Here is a 20,957-nt window from a genome sequence, read left to right as displayed (position 1 = left end):
AGGTATATTGGTTGCTCTGGCTCTGGTATATTGGTTATACGTAACCTGTTCAGCCTGCCGGAGGTACGTGCTCAGCTACCGAGTACCTTTGAAAAGAAATGGCCGAATTTTATTTATTTATTATCGTTTGGCACCATATTGTCACGCCTAAAGTAGACAACTCTTGTATGGTGCTGTTCTCTATTGCGTTCTCATCTTGTGTAATACTGCACATTGTTATTTGCATATTCTGTATCTATTATCTTATTCTAATATCTACCATCGCTTTCTTTGTCTTGCAGATTGATTGTTCATCGTTGTTGCTAATAAACCTGCATTCAATTGATACATTCTTGTTTATGAACAATCAACTCATCTGAAGATGCCTGCTGCAGTCTGCCCCTTCCCGAGCTGTGTCTACGTTACTGACAGCACTGACAATGCCGTTGCTGCTATCCAGCTCTCCATCCACGCCATGACCCACACGTCCATTGCACCACCCAAACCGGACAAAGTCAGCCGTCCTCGTATCCAAACCGGCGGTACCAGCGAAGATTGGCAATATTTCACCAGAAGATGGGATGGTTACAAGGCAGCGACCCAGATAATCGGCAATGATGTTCGCGTTCAACTCCTTGAATGTTGTGATGATAACCTACGACGTGACCTCCACCGCAGCAACCCACGCATTGAAATCAAGGACGAGGCAGCTATACTACAAGCCATTCGGTCCCTTGCTGTCCGAGAGGAGAATACCATGGTGTCCCGCGTAAACCTCCACAACATGCGACAGGACCGAGAAGAACCAATTCGTACCTACGCAGCCCGTCTGGCTGGTCAAGCCGAGATCTGCAAGTTTTCTGTTGTATGCTCATGCAATCCCCCTACTGATGTCAACTACACCAAGGACATGGTTCGCGATGTCCTATGTCGGGGACTCGCCGATCAAGATATACAACAGGACATTCTCGGCGATCAAAATCAGAACATGAGCTTGGAGGAAGTTCTCATTTTCGTCGAGGCCAAGGAAGCAGGGAAACGTTCCCAGAATGCCTTGCTCGATAGTGAAGGCGCTCATGGCGCAAGCCAATACAAAAACTGGAAGAACAAAAGAGCCCTGATCACTACCGACAAGCAGGCGGCCATTTGTAGTTATTGCGGCAAAACTGGTCATGGCAAACAGCCGAACATCGACCAAAGGCGTCAATTCTGCAATGCCTACGGGAAAACATGCAGTAAATGCGCCACTCGCGGCCATTTTGCACATGTCTGCCGGGGAGGCACGAAAAAGGCGGACAACAAACCTACGGACAAATCAATGGATGCTCATGATGTGGATGAAAGCAGCCAGGTCCACGATCTCCTCTGCTCTGTCACGGAACGAGAAACGGCCATTTGGAAGCCGCAAATTAAAAGGGCCATGGCCACCTTGTCAACTCCACTACACCTCGACCACCATATATTTGACCACCTCTCTGGCTGGACCAAGAAGAAGTCTCAACCACAGCCGTACATAAAACTCATAGCACGGATCGATAAGGAATCTTATGACCATTTCGGCCAGCCACTGTCATCCCGACCAAAATCGGCCAGGCTCCAGGCCATGGCCGACACTGGCTGTCAAAGCTGCCTCACAGGACTTAATATTTTCCACAAACTCGGGCTGCGTAATGAAGACCTGTTACCTGTCAACCTGAAGATGAATGCTGTTAACAGTGGAAGGGTCCGGATTATCGGCGCCATGCTCCTACACCTGTCTGGTCGCACAGCCAATGGCGACATTATTGAAACCCGACAAATCTGCTACATCTCACCTGACACACGGAACATGTATCTCAGTCGTGAAGCATGCGTCGATCTAGGCCTCGTGTCTAGTAGCTTCCCAACCATTGGCGAATCCAACACAGTTGGTGCTGCAGTGGCAGCAGTTATCGATGCAAATTGTAACTGCCCGGTAAGATCGCTTCCCCCTACACTGCCTACATCTATCCCATTTCCGGCCACTGACGAGAACCGAGAGAGGCTGGAGAAATGGCTACTGGAGTACTACAAAAGCAGCACATTCAATGTCTGCGAACACCAGCCACTACCCCACATGGAAGGTCCGCCTCTCACACTGATGGTTGACCCCGAGGCAACACCAAAAGCGGTGCACACCCCAGTGCCTGTCCCCTTACACTGGCAGGCAGAAGTCAAGGCTGGTATCGATCGCGACATCAGGTTAGGGGTTCTGGAACCGGTGCCAATTGGTGAACCAGTGACATGGTGCAGCAGAATGGTCGTCTGTCCAAAGAAGGATGGGACCCCACGGAGGACAGTTGATCTGCAACCACTGAATGCGCACTGCACACGTGAGACCCACCACACCCAGTCACCCTTCCATCAAGCAATGGCGGTGCCACATAACACCAAAAAGACGGTAACAGACGCCTGGAATGGCTATCACAGCGTTCCAATCAGAGAATGTGACCGCCATCTGACAACGTTCATCACACCATGGGGCCGATACCGTTACTGCACCACTCCCCAAGGTTACATCGCTTCAGGTGATGGATACTCCAGACGATTTGACGAAATCGTATCGGACTTCAAAAACAAGTCCAAATGTATTGATGATACCATCATGTGGAGCGACACATTGGAAGAGAGCTTTTTTCAGACATGCAACTGGCTCGACCTGTGCGGCCGTAATGGGATTACGCAAAATCCGACGAAATTCCATTTTGGTCAGGACACGGTCGAATTCGCTGGATTCGAGATCACCATGGACAGTGTACGACCATGCCAAAGGTATCTCCAAGCGATACAGGACTTCCCCACACCAAAAACAATTACTGACATTCGCTCCTGGTTTGGGCTAGTCAATCAGGTAACATACTGCTTCAGCATGACCGAGAGGATGCGACCTTTTCGGGACCTCCTAAAACCATGCACCCCCTTCTACTGGGATGCAACACTACAATCCCTATTCGAAGAATCAAAACGACTCATCATATCTGAAGTCGCAAATGGGGTCCGGATCTTTGACAAGGAACGGACAACATGTCTCGCAACTGACTGGTCGAAGGATGGGATTGGCTTCTGGCTCCTCCAAAAACACTGCAGATGCCCTGGTGAAACCCCACAGTGCTGCCCCGATGGCTGGAAAATCACCCTTGCTGGAGGCCGCTTCACCCATGCAGCGGAGTCGCGCTATGCTCCGATAGAGGGTGAAGCTCTAGCAGTGGCGGACAGCCTGGAAAAAGTAAAGTATTTTGTGTTGGGATGCAAGAACCTGATTATTGCCGTCGATCACAAGCCCTTAATCAAGCTTCTTGGTGACAGACGATTAGAGGACATCCATAACACGCGGCTTGCCAACTTGAAAGAAAGGACCCTAGCATATCGTTTCCGAATTATCCACATCCCGGGAAAACGACACTGCGTACCAGATGCGATTTCACGACATCCGTCGGGTGCCAGACCATCGGAACGACTGCCACTGGTGGATGACATTTCCTCCATTATGGATGTGGCCACATCGACTACACTAAGACAGCACACCTTGACTGGGCTGTGGACCACAGATGACGACTCTGGCATGGAAATGGCTATTTCTATGGCAGCCATCAAGACACTCGATTCTGTGCGGTCCGTCACTTGGGACGATGTTCGGGACGAAACAGCAAGTGACACTCAGATGCTGCAGTTACTCAATTCTATTGAGCAGGGTCTACCTGCCAGTCGGGACGATTTCCCTGTGTCCATTTTGGAATACTTTCCCTTCCGTGAACACCTCTACACTATTGATGGCATAGTGGTCTACAAGGGGAGGATTATCATCCCACCGAAGCTACGGAAGCTTGTCCTTGAGAATCTTCATGCTGCTCACCAAGGAGTCACGGCTATGACCACCCGGGCCAGCAGCTCGATCTTTTGGCCTGGAATCACTCCCCAGATTCATGAGATGCGCAATCGCTGCTCACACTGCAATCGGATGGCCCCATCGCACCCAAGTGCTCCACCTACAGCCTCAGCTGAACCTGCCTACCCTTTCCAGTACGTTTGTTCAGATTACTTTCATCACAAGGGTCGGAGTTATTTGGTCACCGTTGATCGTTACTCTAATTGGCCAATCATTCAGCTAACTACTGGCGGGGCACAAGGCCTAGTGAAATGTCTGCGGTCGAACTTCGCCACTTATGGTATCCCCGACGAATTGGCATCTGACTGTGGGCCAGAATTCACGGCACATGACACCCAAGACTTCTTGTGTCGGTGGGGCGTTAACCATCGGTTGTCATCCACTGCCTTCCCACACAGCAACTGTCGTGCCGAGATCGCAGTCAAAACATCGAAAAGAATGATCACCGATAACACTGGTTCCAATGGTGAACTAGACACTGATCGGTTCCAACGTGCAATACTCCAGTACCGGAATGCACCGGATCAGGACACTAGGTTGTCTCCAGCCATGATCATCTTCAAGAGGCCAGTCAAGGACTTCATACCCATCATCCCAGGCAGATACTTGCCATCGGACACCTGGCGGGAAACACGCAACAATCGTGAGGAAGCTTTGCGCATTCGGCATGCCAGGGAGATCGAAAGACTCTCTGAACACACGACAAAACTACCTCCACTGGCCGTCGGGGACCATGTCCGGATCCAGAACCAGACCGGCCTGGAACCACGAAAATGGGACCGGACCGGAACCGTGATTGAGGTAAAACAATTCGATCAATACGTTGTCAAGGTGGATGGCTCCGGAAGAATCACTCTCCGGAATCGTAAGTTCCTGCGACGTTTTACGCCTTTCAGCATGACAACTCCCACTACGACTGGCAAAAGTGGCATGCTGCCAACCGTTATGCCAAGTGTTATGCCAATCGTACCGAAATACTTAATGTCTGGTACCCAACCCATCGCCGCTCCAAGAGTCTGTCTCAATCCTGTTACCACTCCCCAGAAGGGTGAACCCCAACATGTCATTGCGCCGGGCTTACCATCACAGACACTCCGCTCCACCACCGCGATGACACCACCCGCGAGAGTCGCTAACCAACCACATGTGCAGACCACCGCCACACCTCCATGGTCACTGCCTATTTCTGCCCCCTTGACGGTTCGGGTGATGATGGACCAGCTGGAGGGGACTCCGGCGTCGGACAGGGCGATAGTGAACCACCCACCGGAGACTCCCACAATGGACCAGGAAATTACGAACTGCCCTCAGAGGACTCCGACGATTGATCGGGTGGTGACGGGCCGCCCGAAGCGAATTATCAAACCACCAGCCCGATTCAATTCAGAAGAATATCAATTATAAACTCATGTGATCCTTTTTCTCGGTCTCCAGTTTCGTTCTATTCTGTGTCACAATTGAACGTTTTTGGGAAAGGGAGATAGACAACTCTTGTATGGTGCTGTTCTCTATTGCGTTCTCATCTTGTGTAATACTGCACATTGTTATTTGCATATTCTGTATCTATTATCTTATTCTAATATCTACCATCGCTTTCTTTGTCTTGCAGATTGATTGTTCATCGTTGTTGCTAATAAACCTGCATTCAATTGATACATTCTTGTTTAAAGAACATGACAATGACGTCACGTCATTACTGCGGCGAATAATATATCAATCTGAGAATGTAAAAGGTTCAGGAACATTCTCCATACTGAGTCTTGTGAAGAATGTTGCTGTATTTATGTATTAGACGAAGGATCTGAATAAAACGCTTCAGAGTTTGACGTTAAAAAATTTTGTTACTTTGTTGAAGGAATAAATGTAAATACATGACGTCACTTTTTTATATTGTATTTTAAACCCAATCGTTTTGTAAATACCAGTGGACCTTAAATGGTTTTGTCCAGCGTCTTAGGCGGTGTATAGGTATATGTGGCAGTTTACTCTTAAATTACAAAAAAAAAATGTTAATTATATTTTAAGCGCTTTTGAATGAAAGAGTAGATATATATATAGAACCTTCAGTACAAGTAAGTTATTTTAAATGCAAGCGATCAAAACTCTTATCACAAAATGCCCTTTTTTCTCGTTGCCGTTTCCATAGCAACGCGAGGGTTTCTCGTTGCTGTTGACGTTGTGCGTGAGGAACGAGGTTTGTTTTCTCAGTGCGAACGAAGACTGCATATTATGAAGTGGAAATACCATTGATATCCATTTGGCAATTTAACCCGATCGTTTGCAACTACTGTGTACTTTATTGCGGTACTTGGAACTTTTATGTGTGAAAGCGATGAACCACTTGAGGTAATTCGAAATGAATTTGGGTGATCGTCCTGGGATTTTGTCAAATGACAACATTTCATCAATACCTTTCGTCATTTCTATCAGTTAGATTTGCAGGAATGCATTATATTTCGTAATTACGAATTCGGCTTTGCTCCTGTACTTGGACGGCGTGCTCCACGTTGCAGCACCCTATCGGTGCCTCACCAGGACGGCCGTTCACCAACAACCCCGTTTCCCTTGGATTTAAAGGCCGGACTGGATAAGTGAGTGCAACATGGCAAGGCTGTGATACCGTGCGCTACCCACTCCACTATGATTTGGGTATGTAGGTGCTGGGCGTCTCTCAGTCAGTCACTGTGACCTCCTGTTGCTCGGAAAGATGAAGGATGCAGTCGTACAGGCAGCCATTGACCTCACAGCTGGAGCAGCAGGTACGGCAGGTAACCGTGGTAACCTGGTATAGGGACGAGTCATTAACAAAGATGTGGACACGTGAAAAGTGGTGTTAAACCTTCCACTATTTAGGTGCTGGTAGTTAGATACCTGTCGGTGGATTTAATACTGTCTGACTATGTCTGTCTCGTTGAATGATCAGGGGGTGCAGCATATGTGTTTTGTGGACAACCATTTGATACAGTTAAGGTGAAGATGCAGACATATCCACAGCTGTACCGTGGTGCCACGCATTGTCTTCGTACTGTCTACCAACAGGTGGGAATTGTCCAATTGTGCATATCAGTACGGTTTCATTTTTAATGTCTGCATGCATGATTCTTTGTTTGGGTTCTTGAGATGAGATTATGGACCACACCGTATGTTCTGCATTGTTTTTGCTTTGATAATACAATATCCTCTGATATATGAAGCCCTTTCTAACCACTGACTGATACTTTCACTGATATAAATGTTTAGTACGATTCTGATGTAAGTTATTCATATCTGATGTCTAATGACGGTGTATTAACCGCATCAAAATCTGCGCTCATTAAGGGGAACTAACGGGGGGGCTTTGTGACCCCCCAAAATAGGTATTTTCTCTCTTCCCCGAAACTACACACACCATTTCGATGAAACCTGCCCATAACCTTCATCACCCATGATGTACCAAAGTTTGTTCACGTCATTTAAAAAAATCTGCCTCTTTGGGCGTCTTGCCCCCAAAATAGATATTTGCTTTCTTTTCAGAAACTGCACATGCAATTTCAATGAAACTTTACCGCAACCTTAATCACCTGTGTTGTACCAATATTTGTTCAGGGCATTAGAAAAATTGGGGTCTGAGGAGATATACGTCGTTGGGGGATGGTGGGGTGGGGGGGGGTGGGTTGCCCCCCAAAATAGGTATTTTTTTGTTTGTTTGTTTAAAGTCTTATGTTTACGTTAGTATGATTCTACATGCTGTCTTGTCTTCTAGCAACCATTGAAATTGGTTTAAAATACCTTTAATCAGTGCAGTATACTGTTTATTCTACCAGGTGAGCGCCATGGGGTATTTTATTTTATTTTTATTTTTTTTGAATACTGAATCGAGGCTCGTGAAAGAGCTAACATTTATTTCACAAACAAATCAACCAGACAAACAAAATATATAAAAAGAGGGAGTGGAAGACAAGATGGGGAGAGAAGGGGAAGCACACAAACACAACATTTGAGAGAGGGAGAAGTGTGGGAAGGAGAGGGCTTGGGGGGAGGAGGCGTGGGAAGGGGGGGGGGGAGGGAGAGGTATAAAACACAAGGGGACCAAGGACTTCCAGGACAGAAGTTGGTATTTCCAAAAAAAAAAAGTGTAGGATTTTGGGTGAAATTAGCGGGGGTAGAAAAGATCAAGGTTTTGAATGGGGGAAGATAAGAGATGGTGGTGAACAGCTGTTTTAAAGACCTGGAGGGTGGAGTGGGATTGAAGAGAGTGAGGGAGTTTGTTCCAGAGGCGGGAGAAAAGAGGAATGAAGGAGTGAAGGTAAGCAGAAAGTCTTGATTTTGGCAGTTTAACCATAAGAGGGTTGCAGGCTGATCTTGTGCGACCTGCAGGAATATTTGGGGGACAGAGCCCAGAGAGAGCTGGGGGGGGCAAGGCCAGAGAGGAGTCGATAGAAGACGGAAAGACCACCAACCTGCCTGCGGTGAGTGAGTGAAAGGCCCTTGGAGTTAGCTTCATCGCGGGAGATTCCAATGATTCTGAACGCTTTGGTTTCAACAGCGTGAAGACGAGCTAGGTGTGAGGCAGGAGCACCAGACCAGAGGGGAGAGCAGTATTCCATAGAGCTGCGGATGAAAGCCTTGTAAGTGGTGAGGAGCTCAGGTGTACCAAGGAAGGACTTCGCACGACGGAGGATGCCCAGTCGGCGACTGGCTTTGGAGGCCAGATTTGAAATGTGGTTTTCCCAGGAAAGATCATGGCAGATAGTGAGACCCAAAAGCTTGAGTGACAGAACTTCTTGGACAGGATTATTCAGAAAGTGGATGGGAGGGTTGTCCAGTCGGTCTTTTCGGAGAGACATCGTAAGAGTGTGAGATTTGTCAGGATTGAAAGACATGTTCCACTTGTTTGCCCAGTCTGTGATTTTGTCCAGGTCTGCAGAGAGTGAGGAGGCTGCAGACTGCCGATCTGAGGGATGAGGAATGGAGCGACAGAGAGTAGAGTCATCAGCAAAGAGATAGAGAGGATTTTCAAGAGAGTCAGAGAGATCATTGATGAAGACCAGAAAAAGCACAGGGCCCAGAACACTGCCTTGGGGAACTCCAGCCTGAACAGGATGAGGAGATGAGAGAAACCCATTCAGGGCCACATGTTGACTACGACTAGAGAGGAAGTCCGCCAGCCATGCATTGAGATTTCCATGGATACCAAAGGAGGAGAGTTTGGTGAGCAGAGCGGGGTGCCAGACCGTATCGAAGGCACGTGAAATGTCAAGGGAGACAGCTCTAATTGATTGCCCCTGTGCTTTGGAGTAGTGTGCGCCTGTCATTTATACCATTTTTATGAATTACGTGACTCGAGTGCATGAGTAACGCTGCGATTAAATTTTCACACTGAACAACATGAAAACGCGTTTGCGATAGCACCAGGATTCCGGCTAGTTTGCCTTCCATCTACCTCATCTTCCCCTCCCTTGGTTTCCGGAAACCCTCCATGTTAGCGTAGTGCGTGTCGTGATGTGTTTCCCACTTTGCACGTGAATTGTGCTGCTGTAATAAGCGCAACCCTTACAATCATAACTGGAAAGCATCCGAGGAGTAGCAAGGTTGGTAGTGTCAGTAAAAGACAGAGGAAGGAAATGGATATTATAGGAGGTAAAAATGAAGTAAAAATTGAATTCACTATTGAAGTAAAAATGGATATTATAGGAAGTTTGAAAGAGGTGATCGTACAGGTGATATGAAGACCAGGGAGTGATTGCTACATTCAAGGTATATTATCTCCGAAGAATATTTGCAAACCTGATAATGATTTAATGATTTGCAGGTTAAACCAACTGATCATGATCAGATGACTGTAAAATAATTCTGGAAGGCCTTTACAATAAGGGATGCTCTATGTAATGTTGAGGAATGTTGAGGAATGTTGGAGGGAAGTCACCCGTTCCTGGATGAATGGCGTATGGGGGAAACTTTGCCCTCAATTTTTTCATGGCTTTAAGGGTTTCAACGTGAATAATGATGTGTCGAAAGCATGACGTTCCATCGTCAAAATGGCCAAGACTGTCGGCTTTGATGTGGTGGAAGAGGGTACTGTAGAGGAGTTGCTGGACTCGAACCAGGAGGAGCTCTCAAATGAGGACCTTCTACTGCTGGAAAAGGAACGCGAAGTGGATCTTAAACATTATAATTTAAATAAAAGAAATCACTAATCGTAAAAAATAGGACAATAAGATGAGGATTGAGGCAGCACTCACCCTAACCTTTTTCACAATGGGACCAATGTAAGCCCACAGGCTTGTGTCGGGTGAGTGAGGGGTAGCCAATAAGCCCTGCCCTCTTCTTCTCTTTCTGTCTATCACCCGTACTTATCTTGTTTCCCTGAGTATATGAGGTGTAGAAACGTGCTCAGATGACTGACTAGATGGGGTGATGTTTTTAGCACTATCAGTCCTTGTACATCATCTAGCTTCGTCGGGAACATGTTTTTTTTTTAGGGTGAAAAACAGGGGTGCTGTTAATTGTGGATAAAAACAGGGGTTCGGATAAAAACAGGGGTTGTGCCGTTCTAGGTGTCCATGCTCTAATCTTTTATAAAATGCTGAGCATCGAGCAAGGAAGCCACATGTACCATTTTCACCCCTCAGCCCAAATTGGGCGAAGGGGTATTGTCGTCCGGGCATCCGGGCGTCCGTCAACTTTTGGTTTCCGTCAATTTCAAGGAGAACGGCTTGTCCGATTAAATCCATTTTTTGCAGTGTGTGTTGGGGTTGAGTAGAGGAAGGTTCCTTTCGAAAATGGGCGCGCTGCGATTTTCAATATGGCCGCCACAGCAGCCATCCGGGCGTCTGTCAACTTTTGGTTTCCGTCAATTTCGAGCAGAATGGCTTGTCCGATTAAATCCATTTTTGCAGTGTGTGTTGGGGTTGAGTAGAGGAAGGTTCCTTTCGAAAATGGGCATGCTGCGATTTTCAATATGGCCGCCACGGTAGCCATCTTGAAATTGGTTTCCATCATGCATGGGCTGAGGGGTTACGCCCGCTTTGCGGTGCTATTTATTAGTCTTTGGTATAGCTCAGATCGTGTCCGTTTGTCTGTCTCCTATACTCCTGAAGAGCCGACCTCCCGGACTCAGAACAGACACGCTAACGATAACGCCACCAAGTCTGGAACATATGCAATGTAAAATCTCTTTTCAAAACATAATTCAAGTAAGTCTGGTTTTCACCCCTTAGCCCAAATTGGGCTAAGGGGTATTGTCGTCCGGGTGTCCGTCAAACTTTTGGTTTCCGTCAATTTCAAGGAGAACGGCTTGTCCGATTAAATCCATTTTTGCAGTGTGTGTTGGGGTTGAGTAGAGGAAGGTTTCTTTCGAAAATGGGCGCGCTGCGATTTTCAATATGGCCGCCACGGCAGCCATCTTGAAATTGGTTTCCGTCAATTTCGAGCAGAATGGCTTGTCCGATTAAATTCATTTTTGCAGTGTGTGTTGGGGTTCGGTAGAGGAAGGTTCCTATCGAAAATGGGCACGCTGCGCTTTTCAATATAGCCGCCAAGGCAGCCATCCGGGCGTCCATTAACTTTTGGTTTCCGTCAATTTACAGCAGAACGGCTTGTCTGATTAAATCCATTTTTGCAGTATGTGTTGGGTTTGAGTAGAGGAAGGTTCCTTTCGAAAATGGGCGCGCTGCGATTTTCAATATGGTCGCCACGGCAGCCATCTTGAAATTGGTTTCCGTCAATTTTGAGCAGAACGGCTTGTCCGATTAAATTCATTTTTGCAGTGTGTGTTGGGGTTGAGTAGAGGAAGGTGCCTTTCGAAAATGGGCACGCTGCGATTTTCAATATGGCCGCCATGGCAGCATCTTGAAATTGGTTTCCACCATGCATGGGCAGAATTCCACGGAAAAGCGTCCCTTTGTTTGGGCAGTGTATAGGCAATTAGTATAGTACTAATACTTCATTGCGGTACGATTTATTATCTTCAACGATAAAAGTCCTTCTTGGCCATGGGCGATAACGTGGGTTCTGAAATAATACACCGCTTTAATAATGAACGTTAATTATTACAGTATTATTGGCCGATACGCACTGTATCGTTGGAAGACCCATGACACGTCTGCTTTCGATATGATTTTCACAATCGGTTTGTTTGTGTTTCACACTGAATGAAAAATGTAGAGGTAGAGCATGCATATTGTGATATATGACAGGTTCGAGCGCTTCGACGACGTGTTCATTCTGAACGGCATATAAATTAAATTGGTGGGCAGTGGAGTCAGCCGTCGCCGTCATACGCCACAATGACATCGTAGACGTAATGACGTAGTGTGACAGACGGATGGACAGACAGAAATCTGCAGCTACTTTAATATATAGAAGAAGATAACCAGGGACGGCCTTTTTCAAAGGAGCTTGTTTTGCCAGGATATAACGTGTTTGAATTTTTGCTGATAAAATACTGATAAAGTGTTTCTTGCAATCGTCTATTGATAGAACCAGCAAACATTCCTGGTGTTGATAAATGTTCAAAAGTGATCGTTCCTTCATGAATGAATTAGCTTAGGACAGGCAACAGACATTTCTGTTCAGGTATAATATCGATCTCCAGCAAACTCCCTTTCACTTTTCTTTAAACTTCCTTTTTAGGTCCTCTCGATTCTCGAAGAGATGAACTTGTAAAATGGGTTGTGATGTCCTGATGTCTGTCCGTCCGTCCGTCCAGCCGCTAACTTTTTGCTATTTTTTCTACTCCTTCCTTATCACCCAGCTGATGCTTCTGAAACTTGACAGTTGCCCACACAATGAATCGGGTTTAGATTTTTCGATTTTGGGTCATGGGGGCTTCCGGGGGAAAGAGAGAGGGTGGGGGAGGGTTAACCCCCAAATTTTAGATCCCTACTCGCCCCTTATTTACCAACTGATTACTCTGAAACCCGATACAGCCCTTCTCCTCGATGGGCCGCACAATCGCTCGTGCTTCGATTTTTCGATTTTCGATCATGGGGGCTCCCAGGGGGAGGTACGCCCTCAAACATCGGATCCATACTCGTCCCTTATTTACCAACCGATTGCTCCGACACCCGATACAGCCCTTTCACTCGATAGTACACAGGATTGCTCGATCTTAGATTTTTTGATTTCATATCACGGGAGTTCCCAGAGGAGTTCCCCAAAATCAGCAGAGGTCTGAACTACAACTTCAAGAGATTACTGTCAACTCACTCGAGGCTATTTTTTTCTTTGCTATCCTTCCCCTTTTCCCTTCATATTTTTCTATTTTCTCTGTATTAACCAAGCCTTCCCATGTGTTCAGGAAGGCATGCTGGGTTTGTACCGTGGGACTTGGCCAGCCCTGGTGGCCAACGTGTCTGAAATGGCTGTCCTTTTCGCCTGCTATGGGTTTTGCCGTGATGTGGTACGCTTCATCACGGGGGCTTCAGAATGCGTCCCACTTAGGTGCAATACTGCAAATGTACTGATGACGCATATTCTGGTGGATTTGTGTTGTGACTTGAATAAGTAAATGTAGGAGCTGATTGATGGCCTGATGGTTGAGGTGGTGATGGTTGAGGAATGGGTTGATGGGGTAAATTTGTGGAGCTGCTTGAAGGTGTGATGGTTGTGGAGCTGCTTGAGGGGGTGATGGTTGTGGAGCTGCTTGAGGGGGTGATGGTTGAGGTGGTGATGGTTGTGGAGCTGCTTAAAGGGGTGATGGTTGAGGATCTGGTTGAGGGGGTGATAGATGAGGGGGTGATGGTTGAAGAGATGATGGTTGAGGAGATGATTGTTGAGGGGGTGATGGTTGTGGAGCTGCTTGAGGGGTGATGGTTGTGGAGCTGCTTGAGGGGGTGATGGTTGTGGAGCTGCTTGAGGGGATGATGGTTGAGGTGGTGATGGTTGTGGAGCTGCTTAAGGGGGTGATGGTTGAGGATCTGGTTGAGGGGTGATGGTTGAGGGGGTGATAGATGAGGGGGTGATGGTTGAAGAGATGATGGTTGAGGAGATGATTGTTGAGGGGGTGATGGTTGTGGAGCTGCTTGAGGAGGTGATGGTTGTGGAGCTGCTTGAGGGGGTGATGGTTGAGGAATTGGTTGAGAATGTGATGGTTGAGGAGTTGAGGTTGAGATTTTGAATATAATCTGTCATCCTCTTTTCGATAGTAATGTGCAAGAGGCCATGGCAGGCTCATTGGCAGCTTTCTTTGGCTCCTTTGTACTTACTCCCACCGAGTTGGTGAAGTGCAGGCTTCAAGCACAGCACGAGATGCGGACAGAAGGAAGACACGCACCACAGTGAGTAACCGCAGTGTATCCCGTGTCTGTGCATCTATAAACACTTATCCCAAGTTTAAAAGAGTGATGGGTAAAGATTTATTGTGATGTAATTATTCAAACAAATTTATCGATTTTCTTCGATGTGATTAAAATCATTCGAAAATTAATTATTTGAGATTTAAAAAATTTACTCCCGTTAATTCGAAACAATCATATTGTTACAGATACGACTTTGATGGTATGGTGGGCCGAGCGGGATGGCCGCCGTATCCGTACAAGTTACCCGATTGTGCCCGAATGTTAACTAATCGCGCTACGCTGGCTCAATAGGAAAGAGAAGACACCCGGCTGGGTTATAATGACACAATACGACACCAGGGTTTCGATTCTCAAGTATATTCGTACGGAAAAAGGTTAGATTACAGGGGCTAGAGGTATATTACAGGAAGACAGGCACTTAGACACACTCTTATATTATCCCCGGACAGACGACAGACACACGGGACAAAATGCTGACTCACACGGGGGTTGATGAAAAGGGGAGGCAGGTCGCGATGGCTCAGGTGCACCTGGCTCAGGGACAGAATCACGTACGGTGGTGTCCAGAGATGCGTGAAGGTATCACAGCGCTTGTGGGTCGCGACTTTGGTCTCAAGCTGGGGAGGTCGCTCAGCGCTCGGGAGGGTGGCGTCTTTTCCTTCCAAGCTCGGGGCGCATCTCTCTTTTCGTCCGGCGCGGGGCCGCGTATATATCCGGCGGGGAGTGACACGCCCTCGGCTCGTTAGCGCCGCCCCAGATGGCATCGGCCCATGGCTTCTCATTGGGTGCGGGGGTTACCGGCTCCGCCCTTGACGAGGGGCCGACAGGGAGCCCCTTCGTGGTAACCCCGTGGAGCGCGTGGTCAATGGTGGCTAACCGAGCCGGAAGGAGGACGCCCACTCCCCATGCCGTCACCGCGCCGCCCCCCTCTTTTGTTGTTGTTGTTGTAGTTGGCGCTTCTTCATGGGGAAGAGATGCGGAGAGGTATGGGGAGGTCCTAAACTTCCTAACAGGTGCCATATAATCACATTCTGGTGCAACGAAGAGTCATAATTAATGGAAACAAGTCCTTAACTGACATAGATTAAGAATAACTAGCAAGATGTCCTATAATTGTCTACGTGTGGTGCGGGGGACCTGGGCACGACATTTAATGGGGGGATGAAGGGGAAGATCGGCTCTAATGGGTGTTGTTTACAGACAATGGGACTAGGGAATGGGGTAAGGGAGAGTTGGGGAGTATCGGAGAAAATAGGGGAATATTTACAAGCGGATATGGAGGCCAAATTCCATATTCGCAACATTGCACCCTTCTCTACCCTCGGGGCGTCCCGACCCGATAAATTTTTACCTACTTTAGTGTGGCACGCAATGTAGTTCCCTCTACTATTAACTCTACCCTGAGTGCGACAGTTTTACAGATATTCACAAATGAGTAAATATGTCCCCCTGCGACGTTGCACCCTTCTCCTCACAGAAACACACCCACAGGATAACCGAATCCGGAAAGAATTCTCAAACTAAACATACAGCCGGTAGGGAGCATTATTTACAAGACTACGCTGCTATTTACACTACGATCCAGGACCTGTTTTTGGAGGAACACATGCAGATGTTATGCATAGAGAGAGCGCGCTTGCCAACATCGATACACCAACCCACGAGTGCTCTGTGGCCGACGGCCTTTAATAACGTGCAGAGCACCCTTTCCCAGCATCAAAAGCACCACCCCACCACCAATCGGTGCAGTCACCATTGTTCATTGGAATAAAAATAACTTCAACAACCCCTAACCCTGCAGGTGTCTCTTGCTCTTCTTGTGGTGCACTTGGTGGTGTTAACTATAAAGTGGTTCACCTGTATGGCATAGGTGCCACGTTGACCCATAGGTCCATCCCCGGGTGGTGCTTGGCCGCAAACGAACTGCGGTCCATTGTGGGTGGCCACAAACATTGCGGTCCATATGGTGTATCGATCCAGGCAGCCAACAGCGAAAGTGCAGGCCCACAACTGCGCAGCCAGCACCTCTCTCTCCTCTCTCTCTACCCCAAAGCCAGATCCTCGGAGGTGGGAGACAAAAGAAGCAGACAAGTGAGTAAGGTGGTAAGGGCGCAAAAGTGCACGCAATGTAAGGTAATGCACACTGGGGGCACATGGGAACCAGGTGAGACAGGTACGTTCCTATCGTACGCCCCCCCCCCCACCAGGTAACCTACATGGCCCCTCCCTTACCCCTTACTGCATCCACACAACACAACACTACTCATAAACATCTACTTTACAAATCAACAAACATCCCTACTGTCTTCCCCGTTCCTCCCATATACCAAATTCGTCTTCTCTCCCTCCTAACCAATCAAATTTGCCATTTTCAACTCTCATCAAAATTTGCCATCTCCAACTGAACATCAAAATTTGCCATCACCAATTCATCATCAGTCCCTCCTAGGGAGGGAGAGATGGAATCACCCCAATGTCTCATCCACGTCGTGATGCGTCTCACAAATCCTCACAGCAATCTCATTTCCTGCAACAAACAAAGAAAACACAGGTGTGGAGTCATCATCATCACCACAGGCAAGTGGCTGCGTATGGTGCGACAGGTTCATCAATCCTAACTATCTCCTAAATGACTTTAACAACTTTACACTACCCGGGGCCTTTCTCCGGCCAAACCATTGGCCCTCTTACACTATGGGTTCTAAAAACCAATTCCCATTGGCCAAACTGTGGTGCTCTTCAATTTGGGGTCTCACTCCCCCGATTCATCTCCCGGTGCCCTCGTACAATTTCTGGGCTGTGGCGTGTACCTCTCCCAGTGGGTCTACCCACCTGCACCCCTCCACCACTGCAGTTGCCTCCGAGCTTACCTGCTCCTTACCCTAACCTAACTACCAGGGGAAGGCCCTCTGGCTCTCTCCCCACTCCGTGCCCTCTCTGGCACTGGGCTGCCCGATCCACACCCGGGATCCTCAGGCACCCACTCACAACTACCGGCTCCCAGAGCCCACCTGCGGCCTCACCTGGCCGACATCCTCACAGTGGTGGAGTGCCCAACCAACTACACACACTAACAGGCTACACGCCCAGCCATTTCCACAACACTAATGCACCCATTCACAACACCATTCTGCAACCGCACCACAAATGCCAATATCCATCCACAATTTACCTGCACCCTCTACCTAACACTTACACTACCCGCCCCGGGTGCTCGTGAAAGGGGTCCACTCTTCCCCCATCCACACCTTCGCACCATGCACACCACTCCGTACCACTCACTCCAACTCTCTCCACACACCTGTACCTGCACACCTGTGCTCTCACACCTGGTGCCACCTGCACCCTTCTCTCCCCAAGCGCATTCGCGCTGATCCACACACTCACTACTCATACCCTGCTCCACACACCTGTCCAGTTGCACACCTGTGCAATCACACCTGTTCAATTCTCACAAACACGGCATCATCTCAGCTAACTACTCCCTTCTGAAACTTGCGCTTCCCAGTCGTCCCTTTAAACTATTGCGCTCCCTCGTCATTATAATCCACACTAATCTACCTGCGTCCCCACTACAGGTATCAGTCACTAACTAAACTTAACGTCACCTAATGTCAATCCTCGCTAGATCCCTACACACCATATCCTAACCCACCCGGGCTAGTTTTCACTGCCATACACCCCATAAGCTATTGCTCCTTTGCCCCCCTACATGGGAAGGATGGTGGATTTGCCATCCCACCACATCGGGGTCTCTCACTATCAATTTTGCACGTCAAATTTCAACAAATTAAAAATTTGCCAATCATCTGCCAATCACTGTACCATTACCAATCATCACTCTGCCAATCCTTTGCCAATCATCAAATTTTGTTTTTCTCTAATTTTGGGTCAAAAACACTAACCTCATCACCCAGTCGACTCACTACTGCCTCTCGGTGCGCCAATCCCTGTCCAAAGCCCGGCTTCGTAAAGCCAAGCAATGGATGCTGGTTGTTTTGTGCCAGCGGCTGGATGCGTCCGGCACTCGGTGCAGGGACGGGGGCTTACCCGGGCCGAGATCCCACGCATCACCTCGGCGTGGAGCCATCCAATGTCCCGATCTCGACCTGCCGGCACGTCTCAACAAAACGTGGTCGCCATAACGACCCTTCCTATCGGGCTGCCCGCTCCGCCTAGTGGAGCACGGACGCGGCCGTTCAAAGCGAGGCCCAGCACGCACCGAGGGCCCGATTCGGCTATAAGTCGTTCTAAACTCTATCCCGTCTAACGTCGATGCTTCACCTGGACGCTTACATCCCGCAGCCCGTTCCTTGCTCACACATCCAGCCGTGCCCATGCTCCTCGTACCGTTCCTTACACACCCAGGCACACCCATTCCACTCACAGCCTTGGTCACACACCTGACCACCGAACACTTTGGCACACATTCGTTGGTAGCACACCTCACCAAAACACCTCTTCGCGCCCCCTCCTCTGTCACCTCCTCTGTGACAATCACAGGTGTGCTCTCATTCGCACACCCAACCACGTGCCTCACCACCAACTCCAGCGTGCATTCCCACTCACGCTCTACCATTCCAGGTGTGCATCCTTCCATCCCAGGTGTACATCGTCGCTCACCTGTCACAACTAACTCACGCTCCATGTCACTCTCACTACTTTCACCTCCATTCCTGACAGCGCACTCACCCTTACTCTTGACAGCACACTCTTTCCCCATGCACCTGTCCGTCACACACCTTTCTCGCGCACACTCTCCCGTTACACCCTCTGTAACACTCACCACAGGTGGACACTCTTCCTTACTTCTGACAGCGCACTCTTTCCTCATGCACCTGTCCGTCACACACCTTTCTCGCGCACACTCTCCCGTTACACCCTCTGTAACACTCACCACACCGCGCTTCCACGTGCTCCCTCGCACACGCGCTACGACCGACTCACTCTCGCCAGCACACTCACTCCTTGGCACGCACTTTTTCCTCACACACCCCAGAGTCGGATTTTCTCGCACACCTCCTTTTTCGCACACCAGACCTGTCGCACACTTCACCAACGGCCTCTCACGAACACCCGGGTCCATCTCGACCCCCAAGCTCCTTAAATCCCCTGGCGCATCATACGCACGACCATATTGGTCACCACTTACACCGGGTCCTCTTCCTCTTCGCTTCTCCTCCATCACCTGCGAATCCCTCATCCGGTTAATGAGCACATCAGCACGATCCAAACACAGACTTTGGACCAATTCTTTTATCTCCTCTTTTATCTCTTTCTTATCCCCTCTCCGTCGCTTCTTAATTTCGCTCATCCCTTCTTCCACTTCTTCTAATTTGTGCTTCACTTCTTTTATTCCCCGGTACGTCTCCTCAAGCTCGTCCTCCAAGGCTACCTTGACCGTTTCCATGTGCGTCCTCACCTGCCGGTCCTTCGTCTCCATTACCTCTATCACCTCGTCCAACCTCGTTGTCAGTCCCTCACGTACCATCTGACATTCCCTCCTTGTCGCTATCAAGTCGTTTTTTATGTCGTTTTGTGTCGCTTTTAAACCTCCTAATACCGCAGTGTTCCTTTGAACCTGCTCCACTAACTCCGTCTGTCCCACCGTCAGCTGCTCCACCTCCTGCGTCAGGTCCTCTATGCCCCCTTGTAACTTTACAGTCCCCTTTCTCACCTCCTTTTCCATGTGCTCCTCACAGTGCCTCACCTCCTCGCGCACTCCTCCGACCTCCTCACTCACTCCTCTTCTGATCTCCTCTCCCATCACTTGCATCTCCTGCCCAGATGCCACCCTCATCTGCTCCATTTCCTCCCTGTGAGCATCCAGTTTGGTTTCTACCCCCATTCTGACCCCCTCTATCTGCTGCCCCATTTGGTTAACTTCCCTTTCCGCTTGGTCCCTCATGTCCCTCAATTTGCCTTCCATACTGTTTTCTAACCCCTCTAACCCTTTTTGCATCCCTTCCATTTGATTCTCTTGAGCGGCCATTCTGTTTTCTACCCCCGTTAACCCATTCTTTACTTCTTTTATCCCGTTGTCTAACTCCTCAAAATTATTGTCTAACTTCTCAATTTTCTTGTCTAACTCCTCAAAATTATTGTCTAACTTCTCAATTTTCTTGTCTAACTCCTCAAAATTATTGTCTAACTTCTCAATTTTCTTGTCTAACTCCTCAAAATTATTGTCTAACTTCTCACTGGTACCCCTCGCTTCGTCCCTCATTACCCCCATTTGGCCCTCCAATCGCTCACTATTAGCCCTCGTTTCCTCCCTCATTTTCTCGCTATTCTGGGCCATAAGGGCCTTCATTTGTATGAAAAAAAGGCCCCAATCCATCGGGGGCGCTGCCACGGTCGCTGGCGCGGTGATCAGCGAGGCGCCATTTTGCGCGCCCGCTTCTTCGTGCGTGACGGCGCTATTTTGCGAACCTGCCGCCCTCTCTGCTTCGCTCTCCTCCTGTCCCTCATTTTGGTCCTGGATCGACCCTACCTCACTCTCCCCTACCGGACCCCAGCCGTCTTGATCCGCCATAGCGCGACTTGCAAAATTCGAGTTTCGTAAAACAAAACAAATTTCGGCCGCTCCAAATTTTGACCAAATTTTTTTTTTTCCTCTATTCGTTTTTTTTTTTTTCTTCAAAATTTGGTCGGGCCTCGAATCTCACTCCCGACACCAATTGTTACAGATACGACTTTGATGGTATGGTGGGCCGAGCGGGATGGCCGCCGTATCCGTACAAGTTACCCGATTGTGCCCGAATGTTAACTAATCGCGCTACGCTGGCTCAATA

General features: G+C 48.5%; 1 pseudogene across 1 annotated transcript in view; it reads left to right on the top strand.

Moving 5' to 3' along the window:
* Positions 1-6,426: 6,426 nt before the first annotated feature.
* Positions 6,427-20,957, top strand: part of LOC137439228 (mitochondrial ornithine transporter 1-like) — a 29,460-nt pseudogene continuing 14,929 nt past the window's right edge. Inside the window, exons 1-4 of the transcript XR_013621336.1 lie at positions 6,427-6,642; positions 6,807-6,922; positions 13,164-13,306; positions 14,011-14,152. The product of XR_013621336.1 is annotated as a mitochondrial ornithine transporter 1-like (transcript). The remainder of the gene's footprint in view (positions 6,643-6,806; positions 6,923-13,163; positions 13,307-14,010; positions 14,153-20,957) is intronic.

Source organism: Myxine glutinosa, chromosome 14, assembly GCF_964187855.1.
Source record: "Myxine glutinosa chromosome 14, kmMyxGlut1.1, whole genome shotgun sequence".
Classification (NCBI taxonomy): Eukaryota; Metazoa; Chordata; class Myxini; order Myxiniformes; family Myxinidae; genus Myxine; species Myxine glutinosa.
This window is presented reverse-complemented; position numbering and strand designations above follow the sequence as displayed.